This window comes from Suncus etruscus, chromosome 9 (genome assembly GCF_024139225.1).
Source record: "Suncus etruscus isolate mSunEtr1 chromosome 9, mSunEtr1.pri.cur, whole genome shotgun sequence".
Classification (NCBI taxonomy): domain Eukaryota; kingdom Metazoa; phylum Chordata; class Mammalia; order Eulipotyphla; family Soricidae; genus Suncus; species Suncus etruscus.
Window position 1 is genome coordinate 66558720 of NC_064856.1, and position 17263 is coordinate 66575982.

General features: G+C 33.9%; 1 protein-coding gene across 1 annotated transcript in view; it reads right to left on the bottom strand.

Moving 5' to 3' along the window:
• The window catches only part of SOX6 (SRY-box transcription factor 6), a 558762-nt gene that overhangs the window by 437836 nt on the left and 103663 nt on the right, over positions 1–17263 (bottom strand). Inside the window, exon 4 of the mRNA XM_049781120.1 lies at positions 14897–14983. The gene's annotated coding sequence lies outside the window, so the exon portion shown is untranslated. The remainder of the gene's footprint in view (positions 1–14896; positions 14984–17263) is intronic.

Below are 17263 nucleotides of genomic sequence, written 5' to 3' on the forward strand. Positions count from 1 at the left end.
CACTAGGGCTCCTGCCCCTGCTTTACTTTATTTTAAAGAAAAAGGTCAGCTAGGGATTTATAAAAAGTCTTTCCAAGAAATTTTCGAGTATTATCAAAATCAGTTAAAGAAAAGATAAGGTATAATAATCCCAAAATATAATCAGCAGAATCTAAGATTTTCCCAAACAGCTCAAATACGAACAGTACGAGTCTGATTGTAAGGATTACTAGATGAGGAAAGGATCATTAGAGTAACATGTAACATTTCTCATTCACAACCATAAAATGACTTCAAGTGATCAAAGCAAGGACATGCATAACAAGACATTTAGACAATATAACTAACACTTATCTACAATTCATCCAGTGAGATGTTACTTAATTTAATTAGATAATGTATTCATATTAACAGTGAGAAAACTAAAGTCCTTAAACCTTACACAAATTAGTTAATAAGAGTTTTCCCCAATAAATAAAGTATTCTTGACTAAAAGTAGTTAAGAACTATTGGGGGATATAACACATGCATCACATGCAGAAGCCCTGGGTGTGATTCCATGGATCACATGGTGTCCTAAACATTGAGTTGGGAGTAGTCCCTTGGATTGCCAGATGTAGCCCCCAAACCAAAAAAAAAATACAAATACTTATTGAATAGCATACTTTTAACTCATAAGATTCAACAAAAACTATCTAACCCCTACCATGTTCTAAGAAATGGAGGAAATATGAGTGATAAACAGTTAAACTCTATCAAGGAGCTTTTTGGTTTATAAACTGTCGAGTAAATATGGTCAATACATTTTGCAATTTTATATTTTATTGCCATATGACAGATTATGTAAAGAATTAGAATAGCATTAAGGATTTTAGAAATGTTTGGGAGGCTTTAATTTTTTTTTTCAAAAAGAGTGTCAAAGTGATCTAATTAAGAAGAGAGCAGCTCCTTCTAACCCCATCAGAAAATGGGGAGAAGAAATGAACAATTTATCAAAGAAGAAATACAAATGTCCTAAAGGCACATGAAAAAAATGTTCCACATCACTAATTATCAAGGAGATGCAAATCAAAACAACAATGAGGTACGATCTCACATCACAGAGACTAGTACACATCACAAAGCACAAGAACAATCAGTGCTGGTGGGGATGTGGGGGGAAAGGAGCTCTCATTCACTGCTGGTGGGAATGCTGTCTAGTCCAACTTTATGGAAATTAATATGGAGATTCCTCAAAAAATTGGAAATTGAGCTCTCATATAATCCAGCTATACCATTCCTAAGGATATACCCTAGGAACACAAAAACACAATACAAAACATCCCTTCCTCACACCTATATTCACCGCAGCACTATTTACAATATCCAGACTCTGAAAACAACCGAGATGCCCTTCATAGATGAATGGCTAAAGAAACTGTGGTACATATACACAATGAAATATTATGAAGCCATCAGGAGAGATGAAGTCATGAAATTTTCCCATACATGGATGGACAAAGAAACTACTATGCTGGGCCCGGAGAAATAGCACAGCGGCGTTTGCCTTGCAAACAGCCGATCCTGGACCAAAGGTGGTTGGTTCGAATCCCGGTGTCCCATATGGTCCCCCGTGCCTGCCAGGAGCTATTTCTGAGCAGACAGCCAGGAGTAACCCCTGAGCACCGCCGGGTGTGGCCCAAAAACCAAAAAAAAAAAAAAAAAAAAAAAGAAACTACTATGCTGAGTGAAATAAGTCAAAGGAAGAGAGAGACAGAATAGTTTTACATATCTATGGGTGTTAAGGAAAATAAAAGACATTATTATTATAATTCCCAGTGATGGGGGTCTGAAGGACCAGATCACAATATAAAACACCTCGAGAAGGGGTGAGTACAGTTAGAACACTAACAACCACCAAGACAATGTTAATGAGTTAGAGAAGTAGAATGCCTGTCTCAAATACAGGCAGAGGGTGTGGGTGGAGGTAGATGGGTGCATTGGTGGTGGGAATGTTGCACTGGTGAAGGGGGGTTTTCTTTTTGCGACTAAAATCCAACTATAGTCATGTTTGTAATCATGTTATTTAAATAAAGATTAAATAAATAAAAATTAAAAAATTGTAATCATGTTATTTAAATAAAGATTAAATAAATAAAAATTAAAAAAATGTTAGAACATTTTACTACAACTTTGTATATAAAAATATTTGGACATGTCAGCATGAACATAAAAACAAAACAAAACAAAACAAAAAAAAAAGAGAGCAGTTCAATGAAGACCTAAAGGAGGGGATGGTATTGGGTGGGGTACTTTCATCATCAAGCTTTGTATCTCTTAAATTTTTACCATTTTAATTATGATTGTATTATATCCTTGTAAATTAAGTTTCATATTACAATAATAAAAGTTCATATCACTAAGTTAATAGTAAAATGAGTGTAATATAAAGCATAATATGGCACATCTGTCATTAAAACTATGTTATTATTTAAATGACTATTTAGGGGCTGTGCTAGACATTGCACGGAGAATAGTAAAAGAGCTAGAAATTTTTTCTTATATACACAGATTTTCAAAAACTAAAATAAAACATCCCAAAATGTTCTAGCAAGTAAGTTTTTTTAATTATGAAATAAGGTAAAATAATAAACTGTTTGATTTCCTTCATTGTTCTTGAATAAAATACAAAATTATTTTAAATGTTCTGAATGATTTTTAAAACAAATATGCATTTATATTGATCTAAACATTATGGTTCATATTTGTCTTGGGACAACTATTTAGATAAAGCACAAATATACATTCATTCAAATGAATGGTGCTTTTTTTCAAGCTTACCCTGATTGTTATGTTTTATGACCTCTAATAAATTTGAATAACATCAAGTCTCTCAGGATGGGGATTGAAAAGGATCTAGGGACATTATTGTAGGTATTGGAGGGATGCTGACAATGGTGGTGAGTTTAGACTTCACTGTAAGCCTGAAACTCTATTATTAATAGGGTTGTAAATCATTATGCCAGAATTTAAAAAAAAATTCAAGTCCCTTTATACAAATGCAAAAATTAAGGTATATGATAGTTTATTAATTTACCACATTGAGGAAAAAGTGTCTATGTTTCTAAGACAAATGATATGTATGAAAATATCTCAAATGTTCCTGGATCATAAAAGTTTCAGATTCTAAATATTTTATTGTTACCTTTCTTTCCAGAAAGCTCAACATTTGAAGAGAAGATGAATGATTGTTAGGGAAAAAAGGGCTTTATAATATTTATTGTTTAAACTAATTTTGAAAACACCACTAGATATTAGCTTTATTCTACTTCCCTTTACCCATTAAAATGATCAGAAAGCAAATTAGACTTCCCAGAATGCTTTTGTTCATTCTTTTTATTTCAACAGTATATAAATATTGTTATATTTAATCAGTATAGTAAAAATAAAAAACTGTCCACTGTCTAATGGTAACGACTTTAACAAATTATTTCAACTTTTATGTCCCATTTCTCTCATTTTGCAAATCAAAAATTGGACTAGAGGACCTTAAACATCCTCAAGCTCTAAAGTTTCATGTTGCTAGTTCTAGTATATGAAGAATCAATCTATTTTCTAAAAAGAAGAAAGAATGCAAAAAAAGAAAGGCCATAGAAATAAGGACAGTTGGCTAGTAGACCAAGAAAACAAAGACCTGGGATTAAAAAAGAATTAAAGTCTCCCCAACCCCCTGGACCAAATCCAGCTTCAATTACACGAGAGTTATTTGGAGCTACTAGAGAGGAAGAAATATGAAAATTCCTTAGATCATCACAAGATTAATTTTTCTTAACAATAAATAGTCTATACTTTGCTTGCTTTTAAAAACATACAAGCACAAACATACACACACAACAACCACAACCATTTTAATATTAATGTGATGATAAAATAAGTCACTTGTTTCGTTTATAATAAAAAGTATTTCAGACTCAGAGAGGGCTATTTCATACAGAGAGTTTTTAAGAAATAACATTGTGTTTGATTCTTTTCTATCACCTTCTCTATTATACAAAACTTCAATAGCTCTTCAAATTATGGCATTTTCTTATGGACAGAGAATATTTTGCATTGCTGTTGCAGAAACAACAGTTTCCTGTAAACTTTCTTTGATGGAGTCATAGAATTTATGATAAAACCCTGTAGAGTGGAGAAATAAATTTCTTTCATATTTATCATTCATTTTATTCAGCATGCATCTAAAGGAAAACCTTTTAAGAACACCAATAATGTGAGAAAGCTACAACAACTAAATTTATTGTTAAGTATCACATCACTAGTTCTCCTGGGAATTCAGGAAGAAAGCTTAAATCACATTTCTTAACACATTGGAGAGCTTCCCAGAGATGTGATGGCCTACAGAGGCTAACCATCCACAGCATGCTGGAACCTCAGAGATGGTGACAAAGAAATATAATTTTGTTTAATAAAAGTAATGCTACCCTTATTTTATTTTTAAACAAAGTACAAACTCACTCTTAACTCCATTTTTCTCTGTTCCTTCCCCCGCCCCCTCCTGTTTCACCTGACTAAACTGTAGGTATTTATTCCATCACCTGACTTGGGGACTGGCTAGAAATATTAGAGAGAGAAAAAAACAATCTATCATTGTTACATGAGACAACAACCTTTCATGTCCTTGAAGCTCACCATGACCTTTCATCTTTCCTATCCCCAGTGGTCTCTCCTAACAACTAAAACTACACTCCCTACACTCCGTTGGGCTGAATTCCAGATTGTCATAAAAAGAATCCTGTCCTTTCAAAACAAAACCAATTTTTACACCAAGGTGGGGGAGAAACACAAGTCCATTGTTCCCTCACAGATGGAAGTTGGAGTTACTAAGGCAACTGCTCTAATCCTTCTTTTTACCACCTTTTTCACATCACTGGCCTATCAAGTATGCTACCTTTTAACTCATAAGCTCAAAAGCTGGTAGTCTAACTGGCTGCCCTAATTAGCTACGATTTTCACACTACAGACAACATGATGAGCTAATCGAAATTTGCAAAATAATGACGTACCTCCAGCAAATATTCCTCCTCCTGAGGCCCAGTCTTAGAATAACAATAATGAGACCATTATTAGAGAAGGGCATTAAAATGCTGCACTGCTGCTAAACAGAGGACTTAATTGTTCTGGTCTTGTCCATTGAATCAACAACCTATTGTTGTGGACTTGAAAAATAAAGGACTGGAGAATGGGTGCCATGATGATTGGTCTGTGCTGGCCATACCGGCACTCTGTAGAATTGTTTTCTTTTGAAACTCTTGATGGACTAGCAGTTTTGTTTAAAAGTAACATAAAAGGCGATTGTCTGGATAAAAAGTCCTATTTATTGAAATCCTTAGAAGCAGTTGCATGGATTTGTTCGTGACCCCTGAGATAAAAACATGGTGACCATAATAACACCATTTGAGAGAGCCCTGTTACTACTGCCTACAGTAATATAAGATAAGAGACAGTCTTTTCTAGCTACTGTAGGAAGGAAGGAAGTACTTCTGAGCAGAAAGCAAGAATTGATAAAAGGTCAAATACTGGAGAATGCCCATTAATCTTTGAAAAGGAGACTTAAAAAAATAATGCTAATTTAAGATTTACACAATTGCTACAGATCCAAGCACATCTTAAAAAGGTCCAGTTTTTTTTTTTTTCTTTCCTCACTTTAAAGCTTCTTTCCTTAGGTATAAAAACAAAGTTAGGGGTCTTAAAATAATATTATTATTAAATAACTGACGCAAGATGTCTCTGGATAACAGAGAACAAAACCTCAAAGGTTTGCAGATAATTATTATTATGGCCAGTCCCACTCTACAGCAAGAATAATAAAATACTAAAGTTAAAGGTTAACTAGTGTCAGATTCTTAGCAGTAGAAAAGTACTGTTTACACACTGTAAAAATGTCTTCTATATCAAGTCACGGTACATGTTTTCTGTAAAGTCAGATCAGGATTTTGTTGATATGTAGTGGGAGAGGGTAATACTTTTTCTGTTATTGTTAACAGGTATTTGGGGTGGGAGTCTGGTTTCTACAAATCTGCATGATATAAAAATGCATTAAAGTGTAAATAAGACTTCTTGCTTTATTCAATTTCTGCTTCGTTTATCTTCATCTTATTAGGCTAAATTAATGAACAATTTCACTGTTGCACACTTTCTCTTTTCATTACATCAAATAATAATCCTTACATGGAGAAAACCTTCACCATGGGAATTCTGCAACTTTACCACTCGAAAGAGTTTCTGTGTATGAGTGTTTTGATATTAACTAGATACATGCATTTATAAGTATGTATTAAATGCACTATCCATGGTTAATAACCAATTATGTGCCTACATTCTTAACATGACTGATAAAAAGTTATGTCCCTTCAAAAAAAGAACTAAATTAAAAGTTGCAAGGTACTTTTTACAAAGAAATACAATTTGATGTCCACACCAGATTCCATTAATAATGTGACCTAAAAGGAGAAGAAATTCAAATAAATTGGGCAGGTATGTTTTCACAAATGTAACACAACATTGCCTAAAAGATCTAAAAGACGCATTCTTAAGCTGCTCTGCTCCTTGTTTCGGAATGTCTAACAAGTGACAAATTGGATGATTAGAATTTCATTGGTAAATCCCATTATTTTAAATCTATAAGAATAAAATGTGTTAAACTCTTTTTGTAAGTTTTCTTTCAACCTGAAAAACACTGTGGCATCTGGAGCTATGCAAATGGACAAAACAGTAAAGCCTTTTTAATCTCTCCCTGATCAACCAGTGCTTCTTTCTCCAATCAGAGCTTTGTGCGTGATATCTTTCTGCTAGCATTTCTTATTTAATTAAAATAGACACTGACAGAAGGACATGGATTAGTACTGTAATGATGCATTTACTTAGATTAATCGGAGTCTCCTTTTAGAGTAATGGCTTAAACAAGGAACAAAAGGAAATTGTTATGAAACAGCCTTTTATCCCAGGCAAAGGTCGCATTATGAGGTTTTTAATTTTGTCAGCTTCTGTTATACTCTGCCGTGCTAGTGGAACATGAGAAGTGCTTTTACCCCCCAATAAAGCCAGTTATTATAAAAACAGCCATTAAAGCTGCAAATTAAAAATGTCTGATTTTAAAACAGGTTACTTAGCTTTCAGAATCCCCTAATTAGCATGTTGTGCATTGTTGTGAGGAAAAGAAGACTAAAATGTTAATGACCTACCGCCAGGTGACCACACTGCTGTGCAAAATAATAAGGACCTTTCCAAGGAATATGATGAATTAACTAAGAACAGGTCCTCAATCCACCATTCCTACCCTAAGAACAGCTCCCAGATGAATGCACAGTAGTCACTATTCAGAGAGATGTGTTCAATAATGCCCAAGAGACTCTGGTACTTAGCATGATACTTTTTACATAGAAACTAAAAAGCAGACTTCTTTCTACCACTAATGAAAATAAGGGAGATAGTAATACTATATAAATACTAAAAATGGAAAAAGACACCAGTCGTCTGATTTCAAAGCACAATGAAAGAATTAAAGCTCCATATTCATAACAAAACTACTTTTCTTCCAACCCTATACTTATTTAGTAAATTTAACTTTATCCCAGTTCATACGAATTGGAATTTGAAAGCCCAGTCATCATTTCGAAAATTCATTTTTATATGATTTTATCTGTATCTGACCCCTAAAAATTTTCCATTTTCTGAAGCTACTTTTTTCTTTTTGTTTTATTTACTCTGTTCACTAGCACACCTCTCTCTCTCAATTGTTCTTGACAAAGATAGGTGGCATTTTTCCCAAGCATATGACTTTAACCCTAAGATTTGTACCCTTCACATTTCTGCCTGAAAGATTTCCATACCCTATAGCTCTAAAAGATATACCAGACAAAAATGTAGAATAGGTAGATATTTCTGAATATAGCCCATCAAGGAAAATTAAACAAAAATTACTCAGTAATTTACTGGAATTTCTTTAAATCTGTTTGAAATATGTATTGCCATTAACTGGAAATCACTCAAGATCATTTGGGACATTGGCCCAATTGAGTCTAAGAATACTGCAGATTTGACCACTCTAAACGGAGTGGGTTAAAACAATAAGTATTTATTTACCTGCTTATATTTACAGATCAGTTGGGCATTTTATCTGAGTATACTAACATATTTTGTGGTTGGCTGGCTTTTAACTGATCTAGGATGGTTCAGATGGGACAAGTAGGGTACCTGAAATCTGCTTCTTATGTTTCAGCTTCTACTTGATTTGCCTGAAGTTTTTCTTTTCTCATAGTAGCAGAAAAATGTAAGAGTATACACAGAAATTCAAAAGCATTTTTATAAGACTGATTTCTGTCATTTTTGCTAACATTTTGCAAGGCAAAATAAGGTAAAATATTCAGCCCAGAGTCAAAAGGTAAGTCAGACTTGGAAAATGCCCAGAGTGGAAGGTCATGGCAAAGTTTTATGGCAAACTTTAATACAAAGAATGAAAAGAGTCAGAGAGATAGCACAGCAGGTAGTGTGTTTGCCTTGCAAGCAGCCAACCTGGGTTAGATCCCCAGCATCCCCTAGAGCCTAGGGTCCCTAGAGCCTGCCAGGAATGATTTCTGAGGCCAGAGCCAAGAGTAAATCCTGAGTCACTGGCTCTGACCCAAAAACAAAAACAAAAATGAAAGAAAGATGAAAAATACTTGAAACTTTAAAGCAATTAGCCTTAATAAAAAGGTCTGGTATGATTTCTCAATATTCCTATGCAAAAATATTGATCTTGCTCTATCTAATTTAACCTGTAATCATATTTACATAATGATTCTAATAGTTGCCATTTTATTTTAATCACAAAACTTTATAAAATTGATAAGAAGCCTACCACAACTAAATTTAATCTTTAAAACTGCCACTGTATAGCTAATTTTAAAATGTGGTCTACACACATTTATTAGTATTTTATTTACTGACTTGTTGCAAATGAGCTTTTCTTGTTAAAAAAAATTTTTAACTATGAGTCTATGTATTTAAAAAGAACTCATTCCTATTCACAGAACCAGCTAATTTTAAAGCAATGTCTAAAGGATGTTAGGTCCAAAATTTCCTTCATCACTATACCTCAGAAAGGATCAACTGTTCATTTCACAGAACACCAGAAATCTAATATTGCACATTCCTTCAGCATAGCAGACATCAACACACACAAAAATATTTCTTTTAAAGCCTTGCCTTTATAATTTATATCTCTTTTATTCACAGTACCCCTGACTGTGAAAAAAGAGAAGCAATGAAAAAGAAAAAAATGGCGCTGAAGGGATATAATAGACAGGGTAGGGAACTTGCACACAATTGATCTGGTTTGAACCCAGACACCCCAGATGAGCACAAGAGTCCTACTAGGAATGATCTCTGAGTACCAACAGGTGAAGCAAAAAATATTTAAATTTTAAACAAATCCTTTCATCTATATGAGGTATTCTAGAATAAGTATCTCTAAGAAAATCGTTTATAATTCTGAAAATCCTGTTTTAACCATATAGTTCAAAGGGACAAGTATTTCTGGTAGCTTCACAAATTTTCAGAGTTAATATGGTAAAGCCACCACACACATTTCAGGAAGATACTGAGAATCAATAACTAGTCTCCCTACTCCAATATACTCTTCCAGCAAGAGTAGGAGTGATTACTGGGCAGAATTCCTAAATCCTGTTGCAAGGGAAATACTATCCTATATAGCACCACTCAACAATTATCGCTGTGAGCAATTAAAATAACCAGTGAAGTGAGTCTCCAAAAGGAGCCATCAGCAATTTCTTCATTTGAGCCAGCACTGACAATGAGGGCTGCCAAAGCTGGCACTAACACCCCAAAGGAGGGGGCAGAGAAAATCAATCTTGCATCCAAAGATATTTTTAAAAAGAAAACCAAAGGACATGGAGAAAACTATCCTGAGAATTACTCACTTTATAAAGAGCAAGAAAAAATATAGCATAAGATGCATCTAAAACCCTTTTCACATTTCTGCATTTCTTTACAACATATTTCAGTAATAGACAAGTTTTAAAGTAAAGTCCTAAATTATAGTGTGCCTTTTATAAATAAAGATGAGACCTGGCAAGCGTGCAATTTGCACTGATGTTCTAATATTTTGATCAACCAAATCCTCTCACCTGGTCTTTAGCAAGTATTATCAATCATTAGAATGGTGATCCAAGGCCATGGGACAGAGCAAAGCTAATGGGTTCATAGAAGAATCAAGACTAGCATTGTGCCCTCATTAACACTGGATTCTGAACAAACAATAGGCCCATGTTCAGAGACCTGCACTAATTCATCTCAATAGAAGCAGCTTGGATTTAACTCATAATTTTCTTTTAAAGTTTTCTTGCTTTGACAAAGATTAAAAAAGAAAGAGAAATAAAAGCAACTGAATATCAGAAAATGAAAGCTTCAGAAAGCAAAGATAATAAAGGAAGATCAAATTCCTTAAGAACATCTTTAAATATCCAGTTCTAGGGTGTAGAATAAGAGCTCAAAAACTGTTGAATTCAATTATCATACATTTTGGGGGGGGGGAAACAATGATAAAAGAAAGTTAAAACCTTTTTATAAGAAATCTTACCAATCATTATCAGGTACTCAAGAAGTCCAAAATTTAGGAGATCTGAACAATTGTGCTGAACTATTTTTTATAGGATGAATTAAACATCAAATATAGGTCAAATTAATATATCTCAGAGTTTCAGGTCTGATATCAAGACCTTCAATTCATTTTTATTTGACCTTTGTGCGTGGTGTTAGAGGTCTGAGTTTGCTTTTTTGCATGTGGTTGAGCAATTGTCACAACACCACTTGTTGAAAAGGCTTTCTTTGCTCCATTTTGTATTTTTTGCCCCTTTATCAAAGCTTAATTAATTGTATGGGTTCATTTTCTAAATACTCAAGTATATTCCATTGATCACAGGGTCTGTCTTTATTCCAATACAATGCTGTTTTCATTATTGCCTTGTAATAAAATTTAAAGTTGGGAAAGGTGATGTTTCCAATCTACTTTTTTCTAAGGGTTGTCTTCAGAAATTTGTGGGCATTTGTTCTAAATGAATTTCAAAAGTGTTTGATCCACTTCATTATACAAGGTACTAATAGAACTTAACAAGAAAAAAAATCTAACCTCATCAGAGAAAGGGGAGAAGAGATGAACAAACATTTCCTCAAAGAAAGAAATGCAGATAGACAAAGAGCACATGAAAATCGCTCCACATCACTAATCACCAGGGAGATGCAAATCAAAACAACAATGAGGTACCATCTCATGCCACAGACTCACACACATCCACACACATCACAAAAACCAAGAACAACCAGTGCTGGTAGGGATGTGGGGAGAAAGGAACTCTCATTCACTTCTGGTCGGAATGCCATCTACTCCAACCTTTCTATAAAGCAATATGGATAGTCCTCAAAAGACTGGAAATTAATCTCCCATATGATCCAGCAATATCACTTCTAGGGTTATACCCTAGGAACACAAAAACACAATAAAAAATGCTTTCTGCACCCCTATGTTTATCTCAGCATTATTTACAACAGCCAGAATCTGGAAACAACTCAGATGTCCAGCAACAGATGTGTGGCTAAAGAAACTGTGGTACATATATACAATAGAATACTATACAGCTATTAGGAAAAATGAAGTCATAAAATTTGCCTATATATGGATAGACATTGAGACTATTGTGCTGAATGAAATGAGCCAGAGGGATAGACATAGAATAGTCTCACTAATATGCAGGAGATAAGAAAAATAAAAGACAAATGGCAATAATATCCAGAGACAATAGAGCTGAACACCAGGAGGACCAGTTCATGACATGAAGCTTACCACAGAGAGCGGTGAGTGCAACTAAAGCACTAACTACAATAACAACTACCATGACAATAAAATGAGAGAGAGAGAGAGACAGAATCCTGTCTGAGCGACAGGCAGGAGAGTTGAGGTGGGGGAGGAAAATGAGGGGACATTAGTGGTGGGAAGATTGCACTGGTAAAGGGTACTGTACATTCTATGACTGAAACCCCAGAATGAAAAATTTTTGTAAACACGGTGATTAAATAAAAATTAAGTAAAATAAAATAAAAATAAATTAATTACATGACAGCCTATTGTCTTTGTTTCACTTATGGAAACTGCAACTTAAGGATGTAGTCATCACAGATGCGAGGAAACCAAGCTCCTTAGTCACAAGATGGGGCAAATCATAAAAGAGTACTATATGAACTGCATCAGCTTGGAACATAAGTAAGAAATATATATTTGTGTGAATCTATTGAGGGTTGTTTCTTACAGAAACCAGAATTCTCTATTCTAATATATACAACAGTACATTAAGTTGTTGAAATGCTCTTTAACATAAAAAAGAATCTCAGATCATTTTTAGCCACAACATTGTCTTTGTGCAAGTGTCTTATTTTAAATTTAGTCAATTACTTCTCCGATTCTCACAACCAACTTAATGTCATTGACTTCTCTTAATCCTTATTGGCCATTCCACAGAACTGCCAGAAATTAGTCAAAGATAAACAAGATGGCTCTGGCTTAGGGAGACAATATAGTTCACCAAAATCTTCTCTATCTCTAACTTCTTTCCCCTCAACACCAAGAAACAGCTTAGATTGACATTTCAAAATCCTCAAAAGATAAAAAATATTTTTTCTATTTAGTATTTAAGCATAAGTGACTCTAGAAGACATAATACTATAAATTATGTTTTCATTAAATTGGGTACGATTCCCACTTCATTATATAAAGCTAGGAAAATTTTGATTAAAAAATTAAATAAAAAATGACATAAAGTAAGATAGATTATAGTAAGACTATCAAATATAAACAAACTAATTGGCATGCATTTAACTCTTGGTAATAAAGTGAGATTATATTTTATATAAAGTAATATTATAGACTAATCTTATTTATTAACACATCTGCTAATATTTTTTAAATATTAACTAAAGTATAAATGATAATCAAGAACAATTAGGTTTCTCCTAGTAATTCTAGACAGTTCAGAAAACCTACCCATAACACAAGATATTACATAGATTAAAAAAACAAATAATGAACAGTTCAATAGATAAAAGAGCAAAAATTTATGAAACAACCTTCACCAGGGTCAAAAAGACAAGACAGCATATAAGGTGTTTGCCTTGTATGCAGCTGACCGGAGGTCAATCCTCAGCATCCTATATGGTCTTTGAGCACTGTCAGGAATTATTCCTGAATGGAAAGGCAGGAGTAACTCCACACATATGGCCCGAAAACAACATTTACAGTTAATAATGAAATATTAGGGTGCATCCCCCCCAAATTAGAAATTTTATCCTCCTTCACTCTGATATAGAACTGCTAACTGTGATTTGGATAGTTCATGGGAGAAGAAAAATCTGTCTAACAAGACTTAAATGACAGTTTTTACATTAAAAAAATTATAAAACAAATAAAGGTTTTCCTAAGTGTCATTACGAGTAATAGCAAGTATTTGGAAGGGGTAGTTGTGGTAAATATCAAGTATATAACATATATAATTATATATAAGTGTAAAAGTAATATCTATGCCCTAATTATAGATATGTTAATTGACTTTTTTTTTAATTTGGGAAAGGGGGACTTACATGGGGAGAGGGTTTTTGGCACTCTGGTGATAGGTATATTTGAAGAGGTATAAAATCACACCCCTAAAACATATACAGCTCTGTAAAATGATCAGTACATTCATAAAAATGTTAATTAAATAAGAGCTATGCACAAGTAGAAATTATGAGGCAACAATAAAAATGAACACTGTTGGAGTGGCCTTGGGGATCTCAAGCACTGCAGGACCCAAGGCCCTATCAGCACCATGTCCTCACACTGAATTATTTGTTCCAGTTGCATAAGTACTGCCAATTACCAAGAGTTGCCCCCAATCTCCTGAGCACTGCTTGAGAGCCCTTCCCAACAATAACAACAAGCAAAACATGTGTCAAATTGTGAAACTATTTATGAGATTTTTTTCGATTTTTGTCATTTATTGTTCTAATAAAATAATAATGTAATAAAGAGGCCAGTGCAATAGTAATTGAGTAGGACATTTGCCTTGAGCAGGCCAACTGGATTTGATCCCCAGGTTCCCATATAGTCCCTTGAGTCTGTTAGGAGTGCTCCTGTGAGTAGAACCAAGAGCAACTCTAGTACCACTGGGTGTGACCCCCAAAATAAAGAAATGGATAATGATAGCATACTTGAATATTCTGGAATACTTTCAAAGAACAGGCTTTAACAAAGCTTAACTACAATGAGAGATGAAAGGATAACAATATAGAAGAGTGATAGGAAGAAGAAGGAAACTCAGATATGACTAAGTGTTCACACAACTCCAAATGCTATACTCAGTCCATGAAAGGTTGAGACTTCTGTAACCTTGAATCTCTTTCAAAATCATTCTAACAAGGGCTGTAGACACATGAACTAGTTAGCATCCCAATCTCTGACCATGATCGTTTCCTAATGAGAACATCAACTCCCAAGAGACTTAGATCTGAGGCGCTTAGATCTGAGGCAAATCTATAATCTATAAGAACTGGGATCAGAAATAGCCAACTTTAAGTATAGGAATGTAGTTTTTTTTCCAAAAATAAAAACCAAATTGGATTATTTAGAATATTAATCCTTGAATGATCATAAAAATTTAAAAACTAAATTTGATCTTCACTTTTCAAAGACATATTTTAAAAAAGTTTCGAGGAATAAAACTTTATAAAACTGATCTTTAAGAAATATGATCAAGTATCAAAAAACTTTGTGTACAGGTTTTAAGCATTATGAAAGATATCAGATAAAACAGAGACTTCCAAAAGGCTATATAACAAACTAATTAATGTATTTTACCTTTTTAATGTGATCTCCCAGAGCCAGGTAGAGTTTACATAGCTATGTTTGGACAACAAATTGCCTTCCAAATTCAGATTATTTTATCTAGAAAAACAGAAAAAATTCTAGTATGATGTACATATTGTTTTGTTTCCGAAACTAGTGAGACTTTCAAATATGATGTAATACATTAAACATGCTCTAAAGTAGAATTTAAAAAATGATGAATAGAATTAATATATGAAAAAGTCATAAGCAGAGGATATTTCTTCAGAACATAGGTAGATAAAATTGCTTGCTGAAATTCCTAGACAAATTTTACATGTGTCTAACCTGAGCACTATCATAAGCCTATTATAGTTTAAAATAACAAAGAAGTATATTCTGAATCTTATTTAACTGTATCATCTCATTTGCATTTTATTTTTGACAATAATAGAATTATCTCAATGTTAACTGTAGTTGATTAAACAGAAACAACTTTTACTTCGTCACTCACATTTTTTTCACATCCACAGAGAGTGAAAAAATTAACTGCACATCTTGAATAAATCAATGAACATCAAAATATTTAACCAAATCACATATGTCCATCCGCCATACCAGTTGTACTGTCAGTTATGCAGTTCTGAAAGCAATTCATTAAAACATTTGTAGCTGTCAGTTTTAAAATCCAATTCAAAGTGTATTTGTCAAAAATAGTTCATTGGCTTGACACACAGCTGGACTGGGTGCTGAAATGGTGTTACCAATAGTTGGTCTTTCCATTCTTTTGCAAAGTACTACCCTTTCAATAAAATATAACTATCAAAATGTAAGATAATAATGTTCCTTGTCTAGTGTTCAAGTAAAAGATCCAAGATTAAGTTGATATGATTACTTCTGAATCAATTACTGTGACTAACGATATCGAATGTTGATTCCCAATGATTAGGGACAGTAAGAGCAGTTCTATTACAATCATACCTATTAAAAGTAAAAGAATTGGGGGCTGAAGAGGTGGTGTAGGGTGTAAGACATCTGCCTTGTGCATGCTAGCCTAGGACGAACCGTGGTTTGATCCAACGATGTCCCTTATGGTCCTCAAGCCAGGACCCCTGAGCGTCACCCGGTGTGCCCCCCCCAAAAAAAAGTAAAAGAATTGTTCCCTAAAAAAAAAAACCAGTTATGTTATCAAGCTGAATAGGAATTATGGTACAAAGGGTCTTTATAATCATTTAATTCTTTTTTTCAATAATTATCATAGTGAGGTAACTTTTATTTAAAAAAAAACATGAATTTAATTGCAATAACAGTTGTACAGCAAAGATATCTTTGAATTATTACTGCACTCCCAAATGGAAGGCAGAAGGATGCTGAAACTAGTCATTCCTTTAAAATATTTTAAGTAAAAATAAAAAATCTTGTGTTTGGGGTCAGAAAATAGTACAGCAGGTAGGGTGTTTGTCTTGCATGCCACTGGCCTGTGTTCTATATCCCACACCCCACATGGTCCCCTGAACACCATCAGGAGTAATTACTAAGTACAGAGCCAATAGTAACCCCTAAGCACTGCCAGGTGTGGCCCCTAAACAAAAATGAATAAATAAATAATATCAAGTCTTTATCTTTTTCACCATTCCTTGCCCTCTGTGATAATATTGTTGAATATCATGGGGATTACACATGTGCTTGGTTATTGTGCTCAAACATCGCCTTATGCTTGCCAGGGGTTACAATTCTTTATTTGCAATGATTGTAGTGCTTGCACAGTTACTTGCTGGGGCTTGCACTTTCTAGCTGTGATGCTCACACGCACATACCTGTGCATGCAGAAGAACCAGGGATCAAATTTATGACTTCATGCTCATTGATGTATGTGCCTCACTCAGGAACTGAGTCTTCTACTGCCCCCAATATAGCTATTTTAAGTGAGAAGAAAAAAATTTTTCTTATAATAGTTTTATTCCTTCAGTCAAAAACCTATTGATTCAAAATATTTTCTTTCCATAACTATCATTTTTAAAATGTTTAAAAGCCTTGAAAAGATTTAAAGAGAACTGTCTTCAAAACTAGAAACTTCTATTTATGATTCCTAAGCATTACAAAAGCTGCTTTGGAACTGAGCTACAAATACACTTCCTAGAAAGTCTTTACTTTGAAGAGCTATAAAACAATTCACTTACAATAAAAAAAAAAGATAATGTTCCTCAACTTAACTCAAAGTAAAGAAACTACTTTTCCTTAACTCCCAATAATAATATGGAAACAAAAAAATTAATTGGCACATAACATAGAAACTAAATATAAGAGTATTTCAGAAGCTGGGGAGGGAGTGGTCAGGGCTGCCTGCTTGACATTCACCAGGACCTGAGTTCAAATACCAGAACTATTTGCCCCACCACA